This window comes from Pristiophorus japonicus, chromosome 3 (assembly GCF_044704955.1).
Source record: "Pristiophorus japonicus isolate sPriJap1 chromosome 3, sPriJap1.hap1, whole genome shotgun sequence".
NCBI classification, from domain to species: Eukaryota; Metazoa; Chordata; class Chondrichthyes; family Pristiophoridae; genus Pristiophorus; species Pristiophorus japonicus.
This window is the reverse complement of record NC_091979.1, coordinates 35,143,196-35,166,157: the sequence shown is the minus strand read 5'-3', so window position 1 is coordinate 35,166,157 and position 22,962 is coordinate 35,143,196. Positions and strand designations below refer to the sequence as shown.

The window sequence follows — 22,962 nt, the reverse complement described above, 5'->3', positions numbered from 1 at the left end:
CCACTGGGCTCTATCTCAAGTTGCCTCTGTCTCTAGTTGTTCCTGTCTCCAGTAGTTTCTGTCTCCTGTTGTTTATGGCTTCTGTTGTCTCTATTTCCAGTTGCTCCTGTCTCCAGTTGTCACTTCTCCTGTTGTTCCTGTCTCCAGTCATTGCTGTCTCCAGTTGTTCCTGTCTCCAGTTGTTCTTGTCTCCAGTTGTCTCTCTCCCCAGTTGTTTCTGTCTCCAGTTGTTCCTGTCTCCAGTTGTTCTTTCATCAGTTGACTCAGTCTCCAATTGTTCCTTTCTCCAGTTGTCTCTGTCTCCAGTTGTCCCTTTCTCCAGTTGACTCTGTCTCCAGTTGTTCCTTTCTCCAGTTGTCTCTGTCTCCAGTTGTCCCTTTCTCCAGTTGTTCCTGACTCCAGCTGTTCCTGTTTCCAGTTGTCTCTGTCTCCACTTGTTCCTGTCTCCAGTGGCCTGTCTCCAGTTCTTCCTGTCCCCAGTGGGTTCTGTCTCCAGTTGCTTCAGTCTCCATATATACCCGTCTTCAGTTATCTCTGTCTCCAGTTGTTCCTGTCTCCACTTATACCTGTCTCCAGTTGTACCTGTCTGCAGTTTTTACTGTCTCCAGTTGTTTCTGTCTCCAGTTGTTGCTGTCCGCAGTTGTTCTTTCATCAGTTGTCTCTGTCTCCAGTTGTCCTTTTCTCTGGTTGTTCCTGTCTCCACTTGTTCCTATCTCCAGTTGTCTCTGTCTCCAGTTGTTCCTGTCTCCAGTGGTCTATGTCTCCAGTTCTTACTGTCCCCACTGGGCTCTATCTCAAGTTGCATCTGTCTCTAGTTGTTCCTGTCTCCAGTTGTTTCTGTCTCCTGTTGCTTATGTCTTCTGTTGTCTCTATTTCCAGTTGTTCCTGTCTCCAGTTGCCTCTCTCTCCTGTTGTTCCTGTCTCCAGTCATGTCTGTTTCCAGTTGTTCCTGTCTCCAGTTGTTCCTGTCTCCAGTGACCTCTGGCCCTAGTTCTTCCTGTCACCAGTTGTCTCTTTCACCAGTTGTCGTTGTCTTCAATTGTTCCTGTCTCCAGTTATTCCTGTCTCCAGTTGTCCCTGTCTGCAGTTGTCTCTGTCTCCAGTTTTTCCTGTTCCCAGTTGTTCCTGTGTCCAGTTGTATCTGTTTCCAGTTGTTTATGTCTCCAGTTGTTCCTGTCTCAAGTTGTTTATTTCTCCAGTTGTTACTTTCTCATTTGTTCCTGTCTTCAGTTGTATCTGTCTCCAGTTGTTGCTGTCTCCAGTTATCTCTGTCTCCAGTTGTCTCTGTGTCCTGTTGTTCCTGTCTCAATTTGGTACTGTCTCAAGTTGTTACTTTCTCAAATTGTTTCTGTCTCCAGTTGTTCCTGTCTCCAGTGACCTCTGGCCCCAGTTCTTCCTGTCACCAGTTGTCTCTTTCACCAGTTGTCGTTGTCTTCAGTTGTTCCTGTCTCCAGTTATTCCTGTATCCAGTTGCCCCTGTCTGCAGTTTTTTCTATCTCAATTTGTTTCTGTCTCCAGTTGTCATTGTCTCCAGTTGTTTCTGTCTCCAATTGTTGCTGTCCGCAGTTGTTCTTTCATCAGTTGTCACTGTCTGCAGTTGTCCCTTTCTCCGGTTGTCCCTGTCTCCATATGTCTCTGTCTCCAGTTGTTCCTGTCTCCAGTGGTCTCTGTCTTCAGTTCTTCCTGTCTCCAGTCATTTCTGTCTTCAGATGTTCCTGTCTCCAGTTGTTCCTGTCTCCAGTTGTAGCTCTCCTCAGTTGTTTCTGTCTCCAGTTGTTCTTGTCTCCAATTGTTCTTTCATCAGTTGACTCTGTCTCCAGTTGTTCCTTTCTCCAGTTGTCTCTGTCTCTAGTTGTCCCTTTCTCCAGTTGTTCCTGACTATAGCTGTTCCTGTTTCCAGTTGTCTCTGTCTCCAGTTGTTACTATCTCTAGTGACCTCTGTCTTCAGTTCTTCCTGTCCCCAGTGGGTTCTGTCTCCAGTAGATTCTGTCTCCGATGTGCCTATCTTCATTTGTTCCTGGCTACAGTTGTTACTGTCACCTGCAGTTCCTGTTTCTGGTTGTTCCTGTCTCCGGTTGTTCCTGCATCCAGCTGTTCCTGTCTCCAGCTGCCTCTGTCTCCAATAGTCTCTTACCCCGGTTGTTCCTCTCTCTAATTGTATCTGTCTCATTTGTTCCTATCTCAAGTTGTCACTGTCTCCAGTAGATTCTGTCTCCTGTTGTTGCTGTGTCCAGTTGTTCTTGCATCAGTTGTCTCTGTCTCCAGTTGTTCCTGTCTCCAGTTGTCTCTGTCACCAGTTGTCGTTGTCTTCAGTTGTTCCTGTCTCCAGTTATTCCTATCTCCAGTTGTCCCTGTCTGCAGTTGTCCCTGTCTGCAGTTGCCCCTGTCTGCATTTGCCCCTGTCTGCAGTTATTCCTGTCTCCAGTTGTTCCTGTCTCCAGTTGTTCCTGTCTCCAGTTGTTCCTGTCTCCAGTTGTCCCTTTCTCCAGTTGTTCCTGACTCCAGTTGTTCCTGTCTCCAGTTGTCCCTTTCTCCAGTTGTTTCTGTCTCCAGTTCTTCCTGTCTCCAGTTCTTCCTGTCCACAGAGGGTTCTGTCTCCAGTTGCCTCTGTCTCCAGTTGTGCCTGTCTTCAGTTGGTCCTGTCTCCAGTTGTTACTGTCACAAGCTGTTCCTGTCTCCGGTTGTTCCTGTCTCCAGTCATTCCTGTATCCAGTTATCGCTGTCTTCTATAATTCATGTGTCCAGTTGTATCTGTTTCCAGTTGTTCCTGTCTCTAGTTGTTTCTCTCCCCTGTTGTTTCTGTCTCCTGTTGTTTCTGTCTTCTGTTGTCTCTGTCTCCAGTTGTTCCTGTCTACAGTTATTTCTTTTACCATTTGTTCCTTTCTCTAGTTGTCTCTGTCTCTAGTTGTCTCTGTCTACTGTTGTTCCTGCCTCCATTTGTTACTGTCTCCAGTTGTCTCTGTCTCTAGTTGTCCCTGTCTCCTGTTGTTCCTGCCTCCATTTGTTCCTGCTTCCAGTTGTTCCTGTCTTCAGTTGTTCTCATCACCATTTGACTCAGCCTCCAGTTGTCTCTGTCTCCAGTTGTCTCTGTCTCCAGTTGTCTCTGTCTCCAGTTGTCCCTGTCTCCAGTTGTTCCTGTCTTCAGTTGTTTCTGTCTCCAGCTGTTCCTGTCTCCAGCTGCCTCTGTCTCCAATTGTCTCTGACACCAGTTGCTCCTCTCTCCAGTTGTATCTGTCTCATTTGTTCCTGTCTCCAGTTGTCACTGTCCAGTAGTTTCTGTCACCAGTTGTTCCTGTCTCCAGTTGTTCATTCATCAGTTGTCTCTGTCTCCAGTTGTTCCTGTCTCCAGTTGTCTCTGTCACCAGTTGTCGTAGTCTTCAGTTGTCCCTGTCTCCATTTATTCCTGTCTCAAGTTATCTCTGTCTTTAGTTGTTCCTGTCTCCACTTGTTCCTGTCTCCAGTTGTTCTTCACACCATTTGTCTCTTTCTCCAGTTGTTCCTGTGTCCAATTGGCTCTGTCTCCTTTTATTAGTGTATCCAGTTGCCCCTGTCTTCAGTTGTGCATTTCTTCAGTTGTCCCTGTCTTCAATTGTTCCTCTCTTCAGATGATCCTGTCTCCAGTTGTCTCTCTCCCCAGTTGTTCATGTCTCCAGTTTTTACTGTCTCCATTTGTGCCTCTCTCCAGTAGTCACTGTCTCCAGTTGTTTCTGTCTCCAGTTGTTGCTGTCCGCAGTTGTTCTTCCATCAGTTGTCTCTGTCTCCAGTTGTCCCTTTCTCCGGTTGTTCCTGTCTCCAGTTGTCTCTGTCTCCAGTTGTTCCTGTCTCCAGTGGTCTCTGTCTCCAGTTCTTCCTGTCCCCAGTGGGCTCTATCTCGAGTTGCCTCTGTCTCCAGTTGTTGCTGTCTCCAGTTGTTTCTGTCTCCTGTTGTTTATGTCTTCTGTTGTCTCTATTTCCAGTTATTCCTGTCTCCAGTTGTCTCTGTCACCTTTTGTTCCTGTCTCCAGTCATGTCTGTTTCCAGTTGTTCCTGTCTCCAGTTGTTCCTGTCTCCAGTTGTTCTTTCATCAGTTGACTCTGTGTCCAGTTGTCCATTTCTCCAGTTGTTCCTGACTCCAGCTGTTCCTGTTTCCAGTTGTCTCTGTTTCCAGTTGTTCCTGTCTCCAGTGGCCTCTGTCTCCACTTCTTCCTGTTCCCAGTGGGTTCTGTCTCCAGTTGCTTCTGTCTCCAGATACGCCTGTATTCAGTTATTCCTGTCTCCAGTTGTTCCTGTCCCCAGTTGTTCCTGCGTCCAGTTGTATCTGTTTCCAGTTGTTTATGTCTCCAGTTGTTCCTGTCTCAAGTTGTTTATTTCTCCAGTTGTTACTGTCTCATTTGTTCCTGTCTTCAGTTGTATCTGTCTCCAGTTGTTGCTGTCTCCAGTTTTTCTTGTCACCATTTTTCTCTGTCTCCAGTTGTTCCTGTCTCCAGTTGTCTCTGTCTCCAGTTGTCTCTCTGTCCTGTTGTTCCTGTTTCAATTTGGTACTGTCTCAAGTTGTCACTGTCTCAAATTGTTTCTGTCTCCAGTTTTTCCTGTCTCCAGGTGTTCTTGTCACCATTTGTCTCTGTCTCCTGTTGTTCCTGTGTCCAATTGACTCTGTCTCCTTTTATTCGTGTCTGCTGTTGCCCCTCTCTTCAGTTGTCCCTTTCTTAAGTTGTTCTTGCATCAGTTGTCTCTGTCTCCAGTTGTTCCTGCTTCCAGTTGACTCTGTCACCAGTTGTCGTTGTCTTCAGTTGTTCCTGTCTCCAGTTATTCCTGTCTCCAGTTGTCCCTGTCTGCAGTTTTTTCTATCTCCATTTGTTTCTGTCTCCAGTAGTCACTGTCTCCAGTTGTTTCTGTCTCCAATTGTTGCTGTCCACAGTTGTTCTTTCATCAGTTGTCTCTGTCTCCAGTTGTCCCTTTCTCCGGTTGTTCCTGTCTCCAGTTGTCTCTGTCTCCAGTTGTTCCTGTCGCCAGTGGTCTTTGTCTCCAGTTCTTCCTGTCCCCACTGGGCTCTATCTCGAGTTGCCTCTGTCTCTAGTTGTTCCTGTCTCCAGTTGTTTCTGTCTCCTGTTGTTTATGTCTTCTGTTGTCTCTATTTCCAGTTATTCCTGTCTCCAGTTGTCTCTGTCTCCTGTTGTTCCTGTCTCCAGTCATTTCTGTCTTCAGATGTTCCTGTCTCCAGTTGTTCCTGTCTCCAGTTGTCTCTGTCACCAGTTGTCGTTGTCTTCAGTTGTTCCTGTCTCCAGTTATTCCTGTCTCCAGTTGTCCCTGTCTGCAGTTGTTCCTGTCTCCAGTTGTTCCTGTCTCCAGTTGTTCCTGTCTCCAGTTGTCCCTTTCTCCAGTTGTTCCTGTCTCTAGTTCTTCCTGTCTCCAGTTCTTCCTGTCCCCAGAGGGTTCTGTCTCCAGTTGCCTCTGTCTCCAGTTGTGCCTGTCTTCAGTTGGTCCTGTCTCAAGTTGTTACTGTCACCAGCTGTTCCTGTCTCCGGTTGTTCCTGTCTCCAGTTGTTCCTGTATCCATTTGTCGCTGTCTTCTGTAATTCATGTGTCCAGTTGTATCTGTTTCCAGTTGTTCCTGTCTCCTGTTGTTTCTGTCTTCTGTTGTCTCTGTCTACAGTTGTTCCTGTCTACAGTTATTTCTTTCTCCATTTGTTCCTTTCTCTAGTTGTCTCTGTCTCTAGTTGTCTCTGTCTACTTTTGTTCCTGCCTCCATTTGTTACTGTCTCCAGTTGTCTCTGTCTCTAGTTGTCCCTGTCTCCTGTTGTTCCTGCCTCCATTTGTTCCTGCCTCCAGTTGTTCCTGTCTTCAGTTGTTCTCATCACCATTTGACTCAGTCTCCAGTTGTACCTGTCTCAAGTTGTCTGTCTCCATTTGTTCCTTTCTCTAGTTGTCTCTGTCTCTAGTTGTCTCTGTCTACTGTTGTTCCAGCCTCCATTTGTTAATCTCTCCAGTTGTCTCTGTCTCTAGTTGTCTCTGTCTCCTGTTGTTCCTGCCTCCATTTGTTCCTGCCTCCAGTTGTTCCTGTCTTCAGTTGTTCTCATCACCATTTGACTCAGTCTCCAGTTGTACCTGTCTCCAGTTGTCTCTGTCTCCAGTTGTCTCTGTCTCCAGTTGTCCCTGTCTCCAGTTGTTCCTGTCTTCAGTCGTTTCTGTCTCCAGCTGTTCCTGTCTCCAGCTGCCTCTGTCTCCAATTGTCTCTGACACCAGTTGTTCCTCTCTCCAGTTGTATCTGTCTCATTTGTTCCTGTCTCCAGTTGTTCCTGTCTCCAGTTGTCTCTGTCACCAGTTGTCGTTGTCGTCCGTTGTCCCTGTCTCCATTTATTCCTGTCTCAAGTTATCCCTGTCTTCAGTTGTTCCTGTCTCCACTTGTTCCTGTCTCCAGTTGTTCTTCACACCATTTGTCTCTTTCTCCAGTTGTTCCTGTGTCCAATTGGCTCTGTCTCCTTTTATTAGTGTATCCAGTTGCCCCTGTCTTCAGTTGTCCCTTTCTTCAGTTGTCCCTGTCTCCAATTCTTCCTCTCTTCAGATTTTCCTGTCTCCAGTTGTCTCTCTCCCCAGTTGTTCATGTCTCCAGTTTTTACTGTCTCCATTTGTGCCTCTCTCCAGTAGTCACTGTCTCCAGTTGTTTCTGTCTCCAGTTGTTGCTGTCCGCAGTTGTTCTTCCATCAGTTGTCTCTGTCTCCAGTTGTCCCTTTCTCCGGTTGTTCCTGTCTCCATTTGTTCCTGTCTCCAGTTGTCTCTGTCTCCAGTTGTTCCTGTCTCCAGTGGTCTCTGTCTCCAGTTCTTCCTGTCCCCAGTGGGCTCTATCTCCAGTTGCCTCTGTCTCCAGTGGTTCCTGTCTCCAATTGTTTCTGTCTCCTGTTGTTTATGTCTTCTGCTGTCTCTATTTCCAGTTGTTCCTGTCTCCAGTTGTCTCTGACACCTATTGTTCCTGTCTCCAGTCTTTTCTGTCTCCAGTTGTTCCTGTCTCCAGTTGTTCCTGTCTCCAGATGAAGCTCTCCTCAGTTGTTTCTGTCTCCAGTTGTTCTTTCATCAGTTGTCTCTGTCTCCAGTTGTTCCTTTCTCCAGTTGTCTCTGTTTCCTGTTGTCCCTTTCTCCAGTTGTTCCTGACTCCAGCTGTTCCTGTTTCCAGTTGCCTCTGTCTCCAGTTGTTCCTGTCTCCAGTGGCCTCTGTCTCCATTTCTTCCTGTCCCCAGTGGGTTCTGTCTCCAGTTGCTTCTCTCTCCAGATACGCCTGTCTTCAGTTGTCTCTGTCTCCAGTTGTTCCTGTCTCCAGTTGTGTCTGTCACCAGTTGGCGTTGTCTTTAGTTGTTCCTGTCTCCAGTTATTTCTGTCGCCAGTTGTACCTGTCTGCAGTTTTTTCTGTCTCCATTTGTTCCTGGCTCCAGTAGTCACTGTCTCCAGTTGTTTCTGTCTCCAGTTGTTGCTGTCTGCAGTTGTTCTTTCATCAGTTGTCTCTGTCTCCAGTTGTCCCTTTCTCCGGTTGTTCCTGCCTCCAGTTGTTCCTGTCTCCAGTTTCTCTGTCTCTCGTTGTTCCTGTCTCTAGTGCTCTCCGTCTCCAGTTCTTACAGTCCCCACTGGGCTCTATTTCGAGTTGCCTCTGTCTCTAGTTGTTCCTGTCTCCAGTTGTTTCTGTCTCCTGTTGTTTCTGTCTTCTGTTGTCTCTATTTCCAGTTGTTCCTGTCTCCAGTTGTCTCTGTCTCCTGTTGTTCCTGTCTCCAGTCATTTCTGTCTCCAATTGTTCCTGTCTCCAGTTGTTCCTGTTCCAGTTGTTCTTTCATCAGTTGACTCTGTCTCCAGTTGTCCATTTCTCCAGTTGTTCCTGACTCCAGCTGCTCCTGTATCCAGTTGTTCCTGTCTCCAGTTGTTCCTGTCTCCAGTTGTCCCTTTCTCTAGTTGTTCCTGACTCCAGTTTTTTCTGTCTCCAGTTGTCCCTTTCTCCAGCTGTTCCTGTCCCCAGAGAGTTCTGTCTCCAGTTGCCTCTGTCTCCAGTTGTTCCTGTCTTCAGTTGTTCTCATCACCATTTGACTCAGTCTCCAGTTGTACCTGTCTCAAGTTGTCTGTCTCAATTTGTTCCTTTCTCTAGTTGTCTCTGTCTCTAGTTGTCTCTGTCTACTGTTGTTCCTGCCTCCATTTGTTAATCTCTCCAGTTGTCTCTGTCTCTAGTTGTCTCTGTCTCCTGTTGTTCCTGCCTCCATTTGTTTCTGCCTCCAGTTGTTCCTGTCTTCAGTTGTTCTCATCACCATTTGACTCAGTCTCCAGTTGTACCTGTCTCAAGTTGTCTCTGTCTCCAGTTGTCTCTGTCTCCAGTTCTCCCTGTCTCCAGTTGTTCCTGTCTTCAGTCGTTTCTGTCTCCAGCTGTTCCTGTCTCCAGTTGTTCCTGTCTCCAATTGTCTCTGACACCAGTTGTTCCTCTCTCCAGTTGTATCTGTCTCATTTGTTCCTGTCTCCAGTTGTTCCTGTCTCCAGTTGTCTCTGTCACCAGTTGTCGTTGTCGTCCGTTGTCCTTGTCTCCATTTATTCCTGTCTCCAGTTGTCCCTGTCTCCAGTTGTTCCTGTCTTCAGTCGTTTCTGTCTCCAGCTGTTCCTGTCTCCAACTGCCTCTGTCTCCAATTGTCTCTGACACCAGTTGCTTCTCTCTCCAGTTGTATCTGTCTCAGTTGTTCCTGTCTTCAGTTATCACTGTCTCCAGTAGTTTCTGTCACCAGTTGTTACTGTCTCCAGTTGTTCATTCATCAGTTGTCTCTGTCTCCAGTTGTTCCTGTCTCCAGTTGTCTCTGTCACCAGTTGTCGTTGTCTTCCGTTGTCCCTGTCTCCATTTATTCCTGTCTCAAGTTATCCATGTCTTCAGGTGTTCCTGTCTCCACTTGTTCCTGTCTCCAGTTGTTCTTCACACCATTTGTCTCTTTCTCCTGTTGTTCCTGTGTCCAATTGGCTTTGTCTCCTTTTATTAGTGTATCCAGTTACCACTGTCTTCAGTTGTCCCTTTCTTCAGTTGTCCCTGTTTTCAATTGTTCCTCTCTTCAGATGTTCCTGTCTCCAGTTGTCTCTCTCCCCAGTTGTTCATGTCTCCAGTTTTTATTGTCTCCATTTGTGCCTCTCTCCAGTAGTCACTGTCTCCAGTTGTTTCTGTCTCCAGTTGTTGCAGTCCGCAGTTGTTCTTCCATCAGTTGTCTCTGTCTCCAGTCGTCCCTTTCTGCGGTTGTTCCTGTCTCCAGTTGTTCCTGTCTCCAGTTGTTTCTGTCTCCTGTTGTTTATGTCTTCTGTTGTCTCTATTTCCAGTTGTTCCTGTCTCCAGTTGTCTCTGTCACCTGTTGTTCCTGTCTCCAGTCATTCCTGTCTCCAGATGTAGCTCTCCTCAGTTGTTTCTGTCTCCAGTTGTGCCTGTCTTCAGTTGGTCCTTTCTCCAGTTGTTACTGTCACCAGCTGTTCCTGTCTACTGTTGTTCCTGCCTCCATTTGTTACTGTCTCCAGTTGTCTCTGTCTCTAGTTGTCCCTGTCTCCTGTTGTTCCTGCCTCCATTTGTTCCTGCCTCCAGTTGTTCCTGTCTTCAGTTGTTCTCATCACCATTTGACTCAGTCTCCAGTTGTCTCTGTCTCCAGTTGTATCTATCTCCAGTTGTCTCTGTCTCCAGTTGTCCCTGTCTCCAGTTGTTCCTGTCTTCAGTCGTTTCTGTCTCCAGCTGTTCCTGTCTCCAACTGCCTCTGTCTCCAATTGTCTCTGACACCAGTTGCTCCTCTCTCCAGTTGTATCTGTCTCATTTGTTCCTGTCTTCAGTTGTCTCTGTCTCCAGTAGTTTCTGTCACCAGTTGTTACTGTCTCCAGTTGTTCATTCATCAGTTGTCTCTGTCTCCAGTTGTTCCTGTCTCCAGTTGTCTCTGTCACCAGTTGTCGTTGTCTTCCGTTGTCCCTGTCTCCATTTATTCCTCTCTCAAGTTATCCATGTCTTCAGTTGTTCCTGTCTCCACTTGTTCCTGTCTCCAGTTGTTCTTCACACCATTTGTCAATTTCTCCAGTTGTTCCTGTGTCCAATTGGCTCTGTCTCCTTTTATTAGTTTATCCAGTTACCCCTGCCTTCAGTTGTCCCTGTTTTCAATTGTTCCTCTCTTCAGATGTTCCTGTCTCCAGTTGTCTCTCTCCCCAGTTGTTCATGTCTCCAGTTTTTACTGTCTCCATTTGTGCCTCTCTCCAGTAGTCACTGTCTCCAGTTGTTTCTGTCTCCAGTTGTTGCTGTCCGCAGTTGTTCTTCCATCAATTGTCTCTGTCTCCAGTTGTCCCTTTCTGCAGTTGTTCCTGTCTCAAGTTGTTTCTGACTCCAGTTGTCTCTGTCTCCAGTTGTTCCTGTCTCCAGTGGTCTCTGTCTCCAGTTCTTCCTGTCCCCAGTGGGTTCTATCTCGAGTTGCATCTGTCTCCATTTGTTCCTGTCTCCAGTTGTTTCTGTCACCTGTTGTTCCTGTCTCCAGTCATTCCTGTCTCCAGATGTAGCTCTCCTCAGTTGTTTTTGTCTCCAGTTGTTCTTTCATCATTTGTCTCTGTCTCCAGTTGTTCCTTTCTCCAGTTGACTCTGTCTCCAGTTGTCCCTTTCTCCGGTTGTTCCTGACTCCAGCTGTTCCTGTTTCCAGTTGTCTCTGTCTCCAGTTGTTCCTGTCTCCATTGGCCTCTGTCTCCAGTTCTTCCTGTCCCCAGTGGGTTCTGTCTCCAGTTGCTTCTCTCTCCAGATACGCCTGTCTTCAGTTGTCTCTGTCTCCAGTTGTTCCTGTCTCCAGTTGTCTCAGTCACCAGTTGGCGTTATCATTCGTTGTTCCTGTCTCCAGTTATTCCTGTCGCCAGTTGTACCTGTCTGCAGTTTTTTCTGTCTCCATTTGTTCCTGTCTCCAGTAGTCACTGTCTCCAGTTATTCCTGTCTCCAGTTGTTCCTGTCTCCAGTTTTTCCTGTCTCCAGTTGTCCCTTTCTGCAGTTGTTCCTGACTCCAGTTTGTTCTGTCTCCAGTTGTCCCTTTCTCCAGTTGTTCCTGTCCCCAGAGGATTCTATCTTCAGTTGCCTCTATCTCCAGTTGTGCCTGTCTTTAGTTGGTCCTGTCTCCAGTTATTACTGTCACCAGCTGTTCCTGTCTCCGGTTGGTCCTGTCTCTAGTTGTTCCTGCATCAAGTTGTCGCTGTCTTCTGTAATTCATGTGTCCAGTTGTTTCTGTTTCCATTTGTTCCTCTCTCTAGTTGTTCCTGTCTCTCGTTGTTTCTCTCTCCTGTTGTTTCTGTCTCCAGTTGTTCCTGTCTCCAGTTGTTCCTGTCTCCAGTTATTTCTGTCTCCAGTTGTTCCTGTCTCCATTTGTTCCTTTCTCCAGTTGTCTCTGTCTCCAGTTGTCCCTTTCTCCGGTTGTTCCTGACTCCAGCTGTTCCTGTTTCCAGTTGTCTCTGTCTCCAGTTGTTCCTGTCTCCATTGGCCTCTGTCTCCAGTTCTTCCTGTCCCCAGTGGGTTCTGTCTCCAGTTGCTTCTCTCTCCAGATACGCCTGTCTTCAGTTGTCTCTGTCTCCAGTTGTTCCTGTCTCCAGTTGTCTCTGTCACCAGTTGGCGTTATCATTCGTTGTTCCTGTCTCCAGTTATTCCTGTCGCCAGTTGTACCTGTCTGCAGTTTTTTCTGTCTCCATTTGTTCCTGTCTCCAGTAGTCACTGTCTCCAGTTATTCCTGTCTCCAGTTGTTCCTGTCTCCAGTTTTTCCTGTCTCCAGTTGTCACTTTCTCCAGTTGTTCCTGACTCCAGTTTTTTCTGTCTCCAGTTGTCCCTTTCTCCAGTTGTTCCTGTCCCCAGAGGATTCTGTCTTCAGTTGCCTCTATCTCCAGTTGTGCCTGTCTTTAGTTGGTCCTGTCTCCAGTTATTACTGTCACCAGCTGTTCCTGTCTCCGGTTGGTCCTGTCTCTAGTTGTTCCTGTATCAAGTTGTCGCTGTCTTCTGTAATTCATGTGTCCAGTTGTTTCTGTTTCCATTTGTTCCTCTCTCTAGTTGTTCCTGTCTCTCGTTGTTTCTCTCTCCTGTTGTTTCTGTCTCCAGTTGTTCCTGTCTCCAGTTGTTCCTGTCTCCAGTTATTTCTGTCTCCAGTTGTTCCGGTCTCCATTTGTTCCTTTCTCCAGTTGTCCCTGTCTCTAGTTGTTTCTGTCTCCTGTTGTTCCTGCTTCCATTTGTTACTGTCTCCAGTTGTCTCTGTCTCTAGTTGTCTCTGTCTCCTGTTGTTCCTGCCTCCATTTGTTCCTGCATCCAGTTGTTCCTGTCTTCAGTTGTTCTCATCACCATTTGATTCAGTCTCCAGTTGTACCTGTCTCCAGTTGATCCTGTCTTCAGTTGTTTCTGTCTCCAGCTATTCCTGTCTCCAGCTGCCTCTGTCTCCAATTGTCCCTTACAACATTTATTCCTCTCTCCAGTTGTATCTGTCTCATTTGTTCCTGTCTCCAGTTGTCACTGTCTCCAGTAGTGTCTGTCTCCAGTTGTTGCTGTCTCCAGTTGTTCTTGCATCAGTTCTCTCTGTCACCATTTGTTACTGTCTCCAGTTGTTCATTCATCAGTTGTCTCTGTCTCCAGTTGTCTCTGTCACCAGTTGTCGTTTTCTTCAGTTCTTCCTGTCTCCAGTTATTCCTGTCTCCAGTTATCCCTGTCATCAGTTGTTCCTTACTCCACTTGTTCCTGTCTCCAGTTGTTCTTGTCACCATTTTTCTCTGTCTCCAGTTGTTCCTGTGTCCAATTGACTCTGTCTCCTTTTATTAGTGTCTCCAGTTGCCCATGTCTTCAGTTGTCCCTGTCTTCAGATGTTCCTGTATCCAGTTGTCTCTCTCCCCAGTTGTTCATGTCTCCAGTTTTTTCTGTCTCCATTTGTTCCTGTCTCCAGTAGTCACTGTCTCCAGTTGTTTCTGTCTCCAGTTGTTGCTGTCCGCAGTTGTTCTTTTGTCAGTTGTCTCTGTCTCCAGTTGTCCCTTTCTCCGGTTGTTCCTGTCTCTAGTTGTTCCTGTCTCCAGTTCTCTCTGTCTCCAGTTGTTCCTGTCTCCAGTGGTCTCTGTCTCCAGTTCTTCCTGTCCCCACTGGGCTCTATCTCGAGTTGCCTCTGTCTCCAGTTGTTCGTGTCTTCAGTTGGTCCTGTGTCCAATTGTTTCTGTCCCCTGTTGTTTATGTTTTCTGTTGTCTCTATTTCCATTTGTTCCTGTCTCCAGTTATAGCTCTCCACAGTTGTTTCTGTCTCCAGTTGTTCCTGTCTCCAGTTGTTCTTTCATCAGTTGTCTCTGTCTCCAGTTGTTCCTTTCTCCAGTTTTCTCTGTCTCCAGTTGTCCCTTTCTCCAGTTGTTCCTGACCCCAGCTGTTCCTGTTTCCAGTTGTCTCTGTCTCTAGTTGTTCCTGTCTTCAGTTGTTTCTGTCTCCAGCTATTCCTGTCTCCAGCTGCCTCTGTCTCCAATTGTCTCTTATACCAGTTATTCCTCTCTCCAGTTGTATCTGTCTCATTTGTTCCTGTCACCAGTTGTCGTTGTCTTCAGTTCTTCCTGTCTCCAGTTATTCCTGTCTCCAGTTATCCCTGTCATCAGTTGTTCCTGTCTCCACTTGTTCCTGTCTCCAGTTGTTCTTGTCACCATTTGTCTCTGTCTCCAGTTGTTCCTGTGTCCAATTGACTCTGTCTCCTTTTATTAGTGTCTCCAGTTGCCCCTGCCTTCAGTTGTCCCTGTCTTCAGTTGTCCCTGTCTTCTGTTGTCCCTGTCTTCAGATGTTTTGTATCCAGTTGTCTCTCTCCCCAGTTGGTCATGTCTCCAGTTTTTTCTGTCTCCATTTGTTCCTGTCTCCAGTAGTCACTGTCTCCAGTTGTTTCTGTCTCCAGTTGTTGCTGTCCGCAGTTGTTCTTTTGTCAGTTGTCTCTGTCTCCAGTGTCCCTTTCTCCGGTTGTTCCTGTCTCTAGTTGTTCCTGTCTCCAGTTCTCTCTGTCTCCAGTTGTTCCTGTCTCCAGTGGTCTCTGTCTCCAGTTCTTCCTGTCCCCACTGGGCTCTATCTCGAGTTGCCTCTGTCTCCAGTTGTTCGTGTCTTCAGTTGGTGCTGTGTCCAATTGTTTCTGTCACCTGTTGTTTATGTCTTCTGTTGTCTCTATTTCCAGTTGTTACTGTCTCCAGTTGTTCATTCATCAGTTGTCTCTGTCTCCAGTTGTTCCTGTCTCCAGTTGTCTCTGTCACCAGTTGTCGTTGTCTTCAGTTCTTCCTGTCTCCAGTTATTCCTGTCTCCAGTTATCCCTGTCATCAGTTGTTCCTGTCTCCACTTGTTGCTGTCTCCAGTTGTTCTTGTCACCATTTTTCTCTGTCTCCAGTTGTTCCTGTGTCCAATTGACTCTGTCTCCTTTTATTAGTGTCTCCAGTTGCCCCTGTCTTCATTTGTCCCTGTCTTCAGTTGTCCCTGTCTTCAGTGGTCCCTGTCTTCAGATGTTCCTGTATCCAGTTGTCTCTCTCCCCAGTTGTTCATGTCTCCAGTTTTTTTTGTCTCCATTTGTTCCTGTCTCCGGTAGTCACTGTCTCCAGTTGTTTCTGTCTCCAGTTGTTGCTGTCCGCAGTTGTTCTTTTGTCAGTTGTCTCTGTCTCCAGTTGTCCCTTTCTCCGGTTGTTCCTGTCATCGGTTGTTCCTGTCTCCACTTGTTCCTGTCTCCAGTTGTTCTTTTCACCATTTGTCTCTGTCTCCAGTTGTCCCTTTCTCCGGTTGTTACTGACCCCAGCTGTTCCTGTTTCCAGTTGTCTCTGTCTCCAATTGTTCCTATCTCCAGTGGTCTCTGTCTCCAGTTCTTCCTGTCCCCAGTGGGCTCTATCTCGAGTTGCCTCTGTCTCCAGTTGTGCCTGTCTCTAGTTGTCTCTGTCTCCTGTTGTTCCTTTCTCCAGTTGTCTCTGTCTCCAGTTGTTCCTTTCTCCAGTTGTCTCTGTCTCCAGTTGTCCCTTTCTCCGGTTGTTCCTGACTCCAGCTGTTCCTGTTTCCAGTTGTCTCTGTCTCCAGTTGTTCCTGTGTCCAATTGACTCTGTCTCCTTTTATTAGTGTCTCCAGTTGCCCCTGCCTTCAGTTGTCCCTTTCTTCAGTTGTCCCTGTCTTCAGTTGTCCCTGTCTTCAGATGTTCCTGTATCCAGTTGTTGCTGTCCGCAGTTGTTCTTTCGTCAGTTGTCTCTGTCTCCAGTTGTCCCTTTCTCCAGTTGTTCCTGACCGCAGCTGTTCCTGTTTCCAGTTGTCTCTGTCTCCAATTGTTCCTGTCTCCAGTGGCCTCTGTCTCCAGTTCTTCCTGTCCCCAGTGGGCTCTATCTCGAGTTGCCTCTGTCTCCAGTTGTCCCTGTCTCTAGTTGTCTCTGTCTCCTGTTGTTCCTGCTTCCATTTGTTACTGTCTCCAGTTGTCTCTGTCTCTAGTTGTCTCTGTCTCCTGTTGTTCCTGCATCCAGTTGTTCCTGTCTTCAGTTGTTCTCATCACCATTTGACTCAGTCTCCAGTTGTACCTGTCTCCAGTTGTCTCTGTCTCCAGTTGTCTCTGTCTCCAGTTGTCCCTGTCTCCAGTTGTTCCTGTCTTCAGTTGTTTCTGTCTCCAGCTATTCCTGTTTCCAGTTGCCTCTGTCTCCAATTGTCCCTTACAACATTTATTCCTCTCTCCAGTTGTATCTGTCTCATTTGTTCCTGTCTCCAGTTGTCACTGTCTCCAGTAGTTTCTGTCTCCAGTTGTTGCTGTCTCCAGTTATCCCAGTCATCAGTTGTTCCTGTCTCCACTTGTTACTGCCTCCAGTTGTCTCTGTCTCTAGTTATCTCTTTCTTCAGTTGTTCCTGTGTCCAATTGACTCTGTCTCCTTTTATTAGTGTCTCCAGTTGCCCCTGCCTTCAGTTGTCCCTTTCTTCAGTTGTCCCTGTCTTCAGTTGTCCCTGTCTTCAGATGTTCCTGTATCCAGTTGTTGCTGTCCGCAGTTGTTCTTTCGTCAGTTGTCTCTGTCTCCAGTTGTCCCTTTCTCCAGTTGTTCCTGACCGCAGCTGTTCCTGTTTCCAGTTGTCTCTGTCTCCAATTGTTCCTGTCTCCAGTGGCCTCTGTCTCCAGTTCTTCCTGTCCCCAGTGGGCTCTATCTCGAGTTGCCTCTGTCTCCAGTTGTCCCTGTCTCTAGTTGTCTCTGTCTCCTGTTGTTCCTGCTTCCATTTGTTACTGTCTCCAGTTGTCTCTGTCTCTAGTTGTCTCTGTCTCCTGTTGTTCCTGCATCCAGTTGTTCCTGTCTTCAGTTGTTCTCATCACCATTTGACTCAGTCTCCAGTTGTACCTGTCTCCAGTTGTCTCTGTCTCCAGTTGTCTCTGTCTCCAGTTGTCCCTGTCTCCAGTTGTTCCTGTCTTCAGTTGTTTCTGTCTCCAGCTATTCCTGTTTCCAGTTGCCTCTGTCTCCAATTGTCCCTTACAACATTTATTCCTCTCTCCAGTTGTATCTGTCTCATTTGTTCCTGTCTCCAGTTGTCACTGTCTCCAGTAGTTTCTGTCTCCAGTTGTTGCTGTCTCCAGTTATCCCAGTCATCAGTTGTTCCTGTCTCCACTTGTTACTGCCTCCAGTTGTCTCTGTCTCTAGTTATCTCTTTCTTCAGTTGTTCCTGTGTCCAATTGACTCTGTCTCCTTTTATTAGTGTCTCCAGTTGCCCCTGCCTTCAGTTGTCCTTTTCTTCAGTTGTCCCTGTCTTCAGTTGTCCCTGTCTTCAGATGTTCCTGTGTCCAGTTGTTGCTGTCCGCAGTTGTTCTTTCGTCAGTTGTCTCTGTCTCCAGTTGTCCCTTTCTCCGGTTGTTCCTGACCCCAGCTGTTCCTGGTTCCAGTTGTCTCTGTCTCCAATTGTTCCTGTCACCAGTGGCCTCTGTCTCCAGTTCTTCCTATCCCCAGTGGGCTCTATCTCGAGTTGCCTCTGTCTCCAGTTGTTCCTGTCTCCAGTTGTCTCTGTCACCTGTTGTTCCTTTCTCCAGTCATTCCTGTCTCCAGTTGTTCCTGTCTCCAGTTGTTCCTGTCTCCAGATGTAGCTCTCCTCAGTTGTTTCTGTCTCCAGTTGGGATTTCATCAGTTGTCTCTGTCTCCAGTTGTTCCTTTCTCCAGTTGTCTCTGTCTCCAGTTGTCCCTTTCTCCGGTTGTTCCTGACTCCAGCTGTTCCTGTCTCCAGTTGTTTCTGTCTCCTGTTGTTTATGTCTTCTGTTGTCTCTATTTCCAGTTGTTCGTGTCTCCAGTTGTCTCTGTCCCCTGTTGTTCCTGTCTCCAGTCATTCCTGTCTCCAGTTGTTCCTGTCTCCAGTTGTTCCTGTCTCCAGATGTAGCTCTCCTCAGTTGTTTCTGTCTCCAGTTGTTCTTTCATCAGTTGTCTCTGTCTCCAGTTGTTCCTTTCTCCGGTTGTTCCTGCCTCCAGCTGTTCCTGTTTCCAGTTGTCTCTGTCTCCAGTTGTTCCTGTCTCCATTGGCCTCTGTCTCCAGTTCGTCCTGTCCCCAGTAGGTTCTGTCTCCAGTTGCCTCTCTCTCCAGATACGCCTGTCTTCAGTTGTCTCGGTCTCCAGTTGTTCCTGTCTCCAGTTGTCTCTGTCACCAGTTGGCGTTGTCTTTAGTTGTTCCTGTCTCCAGTAGTCACTGTCTCCAGTTATTCCTGTCTCCAGTTGTTCCTGTCTCCAGTTTTTCCTCTCTCCAGTTGTCCCTTTCTCCAGTTGTTCCTGACTCCAGTTTTTTCTGTCTCCAGTTGTCCCTTTCTCCAGTTGTTCCTGTCCCCAGAGGGTTCTGTCTCCAGTTTTTACTGTCTCCATTTGTGCCTCTCTCCAGTAGTCACTGTCTCCAGTTGTTTCTGTCTCCAGTTGTTGCTGTCCGCAGTTGTTCTTCCATCAGTTGTCTCTGTCTCCATTGTCCCTTTCTGCGGTTGTTCCTGTCTCCAGTTGTCTCTGTCTCCAGTTGTTCCTGTCTCCAGTGATCTCTGTCTCCAGTTCTTCCTTTCCCCAGTGGGCTCTATCTCGAGTTGCCTCTGTCTCCAGTTGTTCCTGTCTCCAGTTGTCTCTGTCACCTGTTGTTCCTGTCTCCAGATGTTCCTGTCTCCAGATGTAGCTCTCCTCAGTTGTTTCTGTTTCAAGTTGTTCTTTCATCAGTTGTCTCTGTCTCCAGTTGTCCCTTTCTCCGGTTGTTCCTGACTCCAGCTGTTCCTGTTTCCAGTTGTCTCTGTCTCCAGTTGTTCCTGTCTCCATTGGCCTCTGTCTCCAGTTCTTCCTGTCCCCAGTGGGTTCTGTCTCCAGTTGCTTCTCTCTCCAGATACGCCTGTCTTCAGTTGTCTCTGTCTCCAGTTGTTCCTGTCTCCAGTTGTCTCTGTCACCAGTTGGCGTTGTCTTTAGTTGTTCCTGTCTCCAGTTATTCCTGTCGCCAGTTGTACCTGTCTGCAGTTTTTTCTGTCTCCATTTATTCCCGTCTCCAGTAGTCACTGTCTCCAGTTATTCCTGTCTCCAGTTGTTCCTGTCTCCAGTTTTTCCTGTCTCCAGTTGTCCCTTTCTCCAGTTGTTCCTGACTCCAGTTTTTTCTGTCTCCAGTTGTCCCTTTCTCCAGTTGTTCCTGTCCCCAGAGGGTTCTGTCTCCAGTTGCCTCTGTCTCCAGTTGTGCCTGTCTTCAGTTGGTCCTGTCTCCAGTTATTACTGTCACCAGCTGTTCCTGTCTCCGGTTGGTCCTGTCTCTAGTTGTTCCTGAATCAAGTTGTCGCTGTCTTCTGTAATTCATGTGTCCGGTTGTATCTGTTTCTAGTTGTTCCTGTCTCTAGTTGTTTCTCTCTCCTGTTGTTTCTGTCTCCTGTTGTTTCTGTTTCCATTTGTTCCTCTCTCTAGTTGTTCCTGTCTCTAGTTGTTTCTCTCTCCTGTTGTTTCTGTCTCCAGTTGTTCCTGTCTCCAGTTGTTCCTGTCTCCAGTTGTTGCTGTCTCCAGTTATTTCTGTCTCCAGTTGTCCCTGTCTCCATTTGTTCCTTTCTCCAGTTGTCCCTGTCTCTAGTTTTCTCTGTCTCCTGCTGTTCCTGCCTCCATTTGTTCCTGCATCCAGTTGTTCCTGTCTTCAGTTGTTCTCATCACCATTTGACTCAGTCTCCAGTTGTACCTGTCTCCAGTTGACTCTGTCTCCAGTTGACTCTGTCTCCAGTTGTCTCTGTCTCCAGTTGTCCCTGTCTCCAGTTGTTCCTGTCTCCAGTTGTTCATTCATCAGTTGTCTCTGTCTCCAGTTGTTCCTGTCTCCAGTTGTCTCTGTCACCAGTTGTCGTTGTCTTCAGTTCTTCCTGTCTCCAGTTATTCCTGTCTCCAGTTATCCCTGTCATCAGTTGTTCCTGTCTCCACTTGTTGCTGTCTCCAGTTGTTCTTGTCACCATTTTTCTCTGTCTCCAGTTGTTCCTGTGTCCAATTGACTCTGTCTCCTTTTATTAGTGTCTCCAGTTGCCCCTGTCTTCATTTGTCCCTGTCTTCAGTTGTCCCTGTCTTCAGTGGTCCCTGTCTTCAGATGTTCCTGTATCCAGTTGTCTCTCTCCCCAGTTGTTCATGTCTCCAGTTTTTTCTGTCTCCATTTGTTCCTGTCTCCGGTAGTCACTGTCTCCAGTTGTTTCTGTCTCCAGTTGTTGCTGTCCGCAGTTGTTCTTTTGTCAGTTGTCTCTGTCTCCAGTTGTCCCTTTCTCCGGTTGTTCCTGTCTCTAGTTGTTCCTGTCTCCAGTTGTCTCTGTCTCCAGTTGTTCCTGTCTCCAGTGGTCTCTGTCTCCAGTTCTTCCTGTCCCCACTGGGCTCTATCTCGAGTTGCCTCTGTCTCCAGTTGTTCGTGTCTTCAGTTGGTCCTGTGTCCAATTATTTCTGTCCCCTGTTGTTTATGTTTTCTGTTGTCTCTATTTCCAGTTGTTCCTGTCTCCAGTTGTCTCTGTCTCCTGTTGTTCCCCTCTCCAGTCATTTCAGTCTCCAGTTGTTCCTGTCTCCAGTTGTTCTTTCATCAGTTGTCTCTGTCTCCAGTTGTTCCTTTCTCCAGTTGTCTCTATCTCCAGTTGTCCCTTTCTCCAGTTGTTCCAGACACCAGCTGTTCCTGTTTCCAGTTGTCTCTGTCTCTAGTTGTTCCTGTCTTCAGTTGTTTCTGTCTCCAGCTATTCCTGTCTCCAGCTGCCTCTGTCTCCAATTGTCTCTTACACCAGTTATTCCTCTCTCCAGTTGTATCTGTCTTATTTGTTCCTGTCACCAGATGTCGTTGTCTTCAGTTCTTCCTGTCTCCAGTTATTCCTGTCTCCAGTTATCCCTGTCATCAGTTGTTCCTGTCTCCACTTGTTCCTGTCTCCAGTTGTTCTTGTCACCATTTGTCTCTGTCTCCAGTTGTTCCTGTGTCCAATTGACTCTGTCTCCTTTTATTAGTGTCTCCAGTTGCCCCTGCCTTCAGTTGTCCCTTTCTTCAGTTGTCCCTGTCTTCAGTTGTCCCTGTCTTCAGATGTTCCTGTATCCAGTTGTTGCTGTCCACAGTTGTTCTTTCGTCAGTTGTCTCTGTCTCCAGTTGTCCCTTTCTCCAGTTGTTCCTGACCGCAGCTGTTCCTGTTTCCAGTTGTCTCTGTCCCCAATTGTTCCTGTCTCCAGTGGCCTCTGTCTCCAGTTCTTCCTGTCCCCAGTGGGCTCTATCTCGAGTTGCCTCTGTCTCCAGTTGTCCCTGTCTCTAGTTGTCTCTGTCTCCTGTTGTTCCTGCATCCAGTTGTTCCTGTCTTCAGTTGTTCTCATCACCATTTGACTCAGTCTCCAGTTGTACCTGTCTCCAGTTGTTCCTGTCTTCAGTTGTTTCTGTCTCCAGCTATTCCTGTTTCCAGTTGCCAATGTCTCCAATTGTCCCTTACAACATTTATTCCTCTCTCCAGTTGTATCTGTCTCATTTGTTCCTGTCTCCAGTTGTCACTGTCTCCAGTAGTTTCTGTCTCCAGTTGTTGCTGTCTCCAGTCATCCCAGTCATCAGTTGTTCCTGTCTCCACTTGTTACTGCCTCCAGTTGTCTCTGTCTCTAGTTATCTCTTTCTTCAGTTGTTCCTGTGTCCAATTGACTCTGTCTCCTTTTATTAGTGTCTCCAGTTGCCCCTGCCTTCAGTTGTCCTTTTCTTCAGTTGTCCCTGTCTTCAGTTGTCCCTGTCTTCTGATGTTCCTGTATCCAGTTGTTGCTGTCCGCAGTTGTTCTTTCGTCAGTTGTCTCTGTCTCCAGTTGTCCCTTTCTCCGGTTGGTCCTGACCCCAGCTGTTCCTGGTTCCAGTTGTCTCTGTCTCCAATTGTTCCTGTCTCCAGTGGCCTCTGTCTCCAGTTCTTCCTATCCCCAGTGGGCTCTATCTCGAGTTGCCTCTGTCTCCAGTTGTTCCTGTCTCCAGTTGTCTCTGTCACCTGTTGTTCCTGTCTCCAGTCATTCCTGTCTCCAGTTGTTCCTGTCTCCAGTTGTTCCTGTCTCCAGATGTAGCTCTCCTCAGTTGTTTCTGTCTCCAGTTGGGATTTCATCAGTTGTCGCTGTCTCCAGTTGTTCCTTTCTCCAGTTGTCTCTGTCTCCAGTTGTCCCTTTCTCCGGTTGTTCCTGACTCCAGCTGTTCCTGTCTCCAGTTGTTTCTGTCTCCTGTTGTTTATGTCTTCTGTTGTCTCTATTTCCAGTTGTTCGTGTCTCCAGTTGTCTCTGTCCCCTGTTGTTCCTGTCTCCAGTCATTCCTGTCTCCAGTTGTTCCTGTCTCCAGTTGTTCCTGTCTCCAGATGTAGCTCTCCTCAGTTGTTTCTGTCTCCAGTTGTTCTTTCATCAGTTGTCTCTGTCTCCAGTTGTTCCTTTCTCCGGTTGTTCCTGCCTCCAGCTGTTCCTGTTTCCAGTTGTCTCTGTCTCCAGTTGTTCCTGTCTCCATTGGCCTCTGTCTCCAGTTCGTCCTGTCCCCAGTGGGTTCTGTCTCCAGTTGCCTCTCTCTCCAGATACGCCTGTCTTCAGTTGTCTCGGTCTCCAGTTGTTCCTGTCTCCAGTTGTCTCTGTCACCAGTTGGCGTTGTCTTTAGTTGTTCCTGTCTCCAGTAGTCACTGTCTCCAGTTATTCCTGTCTCCAGTTGTTCCTGTCTCCAGTTTTCCCTCTCTCCAGTTGTCCCTTTCTCCAGTTGTTCCTGACTCCAGTTTTTTCTGTCTCCAGTTGTCCCTTTCTCCAGATGTTCCTGTCCCCAGAGGGTTCTGTCTCCAGTTTTTACTGTCTCCATTTGTGCCTCTCTCCAGTAGTCACTGTCTCCAGTTGTTTCTGTCTCCAGTTGTTGCTGTCTCCAGTTGTTCTTGCATCAGTTCTCTCTGTCTCCAGTTGTCTCTGTCACCAGTTGTCGTTGTCTTCAGTTCTTCCTGTCTCCAGTTCTTCCTGTCTCCAGTTCTTCCTGTCTCCAGTTATCCCTGTCATCAGTTGTTCCTGTCTCCACTTGTTCCTGTCTCCAGTTGTTATTTTCACCATCTGTCTCCAGTTGTTCCTGTGTCCAATTGACTCTGTCTCCTTTTATTAGTGTCTCCAGTTTCCCCTGTCTTCAGTTGTCCCTATTCTTCATTGGTCCCTGTCTTCAGATGTCCCTGACTTCAGATGTTCCTGTATCCAGTTGTCTCTCTCCCCAGTTGTTCATGTCTCCAGTTTTTTCTGTCTCCATTTGTTCCTGTCTCCAGTAGTCACTGTCTCCAGTTGTTTCTGTCTCCAGTAGTCACTGTCTCCAGTTGTTTCTATCTCCAGTTGTTGCAGTCCGCAGTTGTTCTTTCGTCAGTTGTCTCTGTTTTCAGTTGTCCCTTTCTCCGGTTGTTCCTGTCTCCAGTTGTTCCTGTCTCCAGTTGCCTCTGTCTCCAGTTCTTCCTATCCCCACTGGGCTCTATCTCGAGTTGCCTCTGTTTCCAGTTGTTCATGTCTTCATTTGTCTCTGTCTCCCGTTGTTCCTGTCTCCAGTCATTTCTGTTTCCAGTTGTTCCTGTCTCCATTTGTTCCTGT

General features: G+C 47.3%; 1 protein-coding gene across 1 annotated transcript in view; it reads left to right on the top strand.

Annotated features, from left to right (window-relative positions):
- The window catches only part of LOC139253730 (contactin-associated protein-like 5), a 1,639,232-nt gene that overhangs the window by 393,056 nt on the left and 1,223,214 nt on the right, over window positions 1-22,962 (top strand). The gene's annotated exons all lie outside the window — the stretch shown is intronic.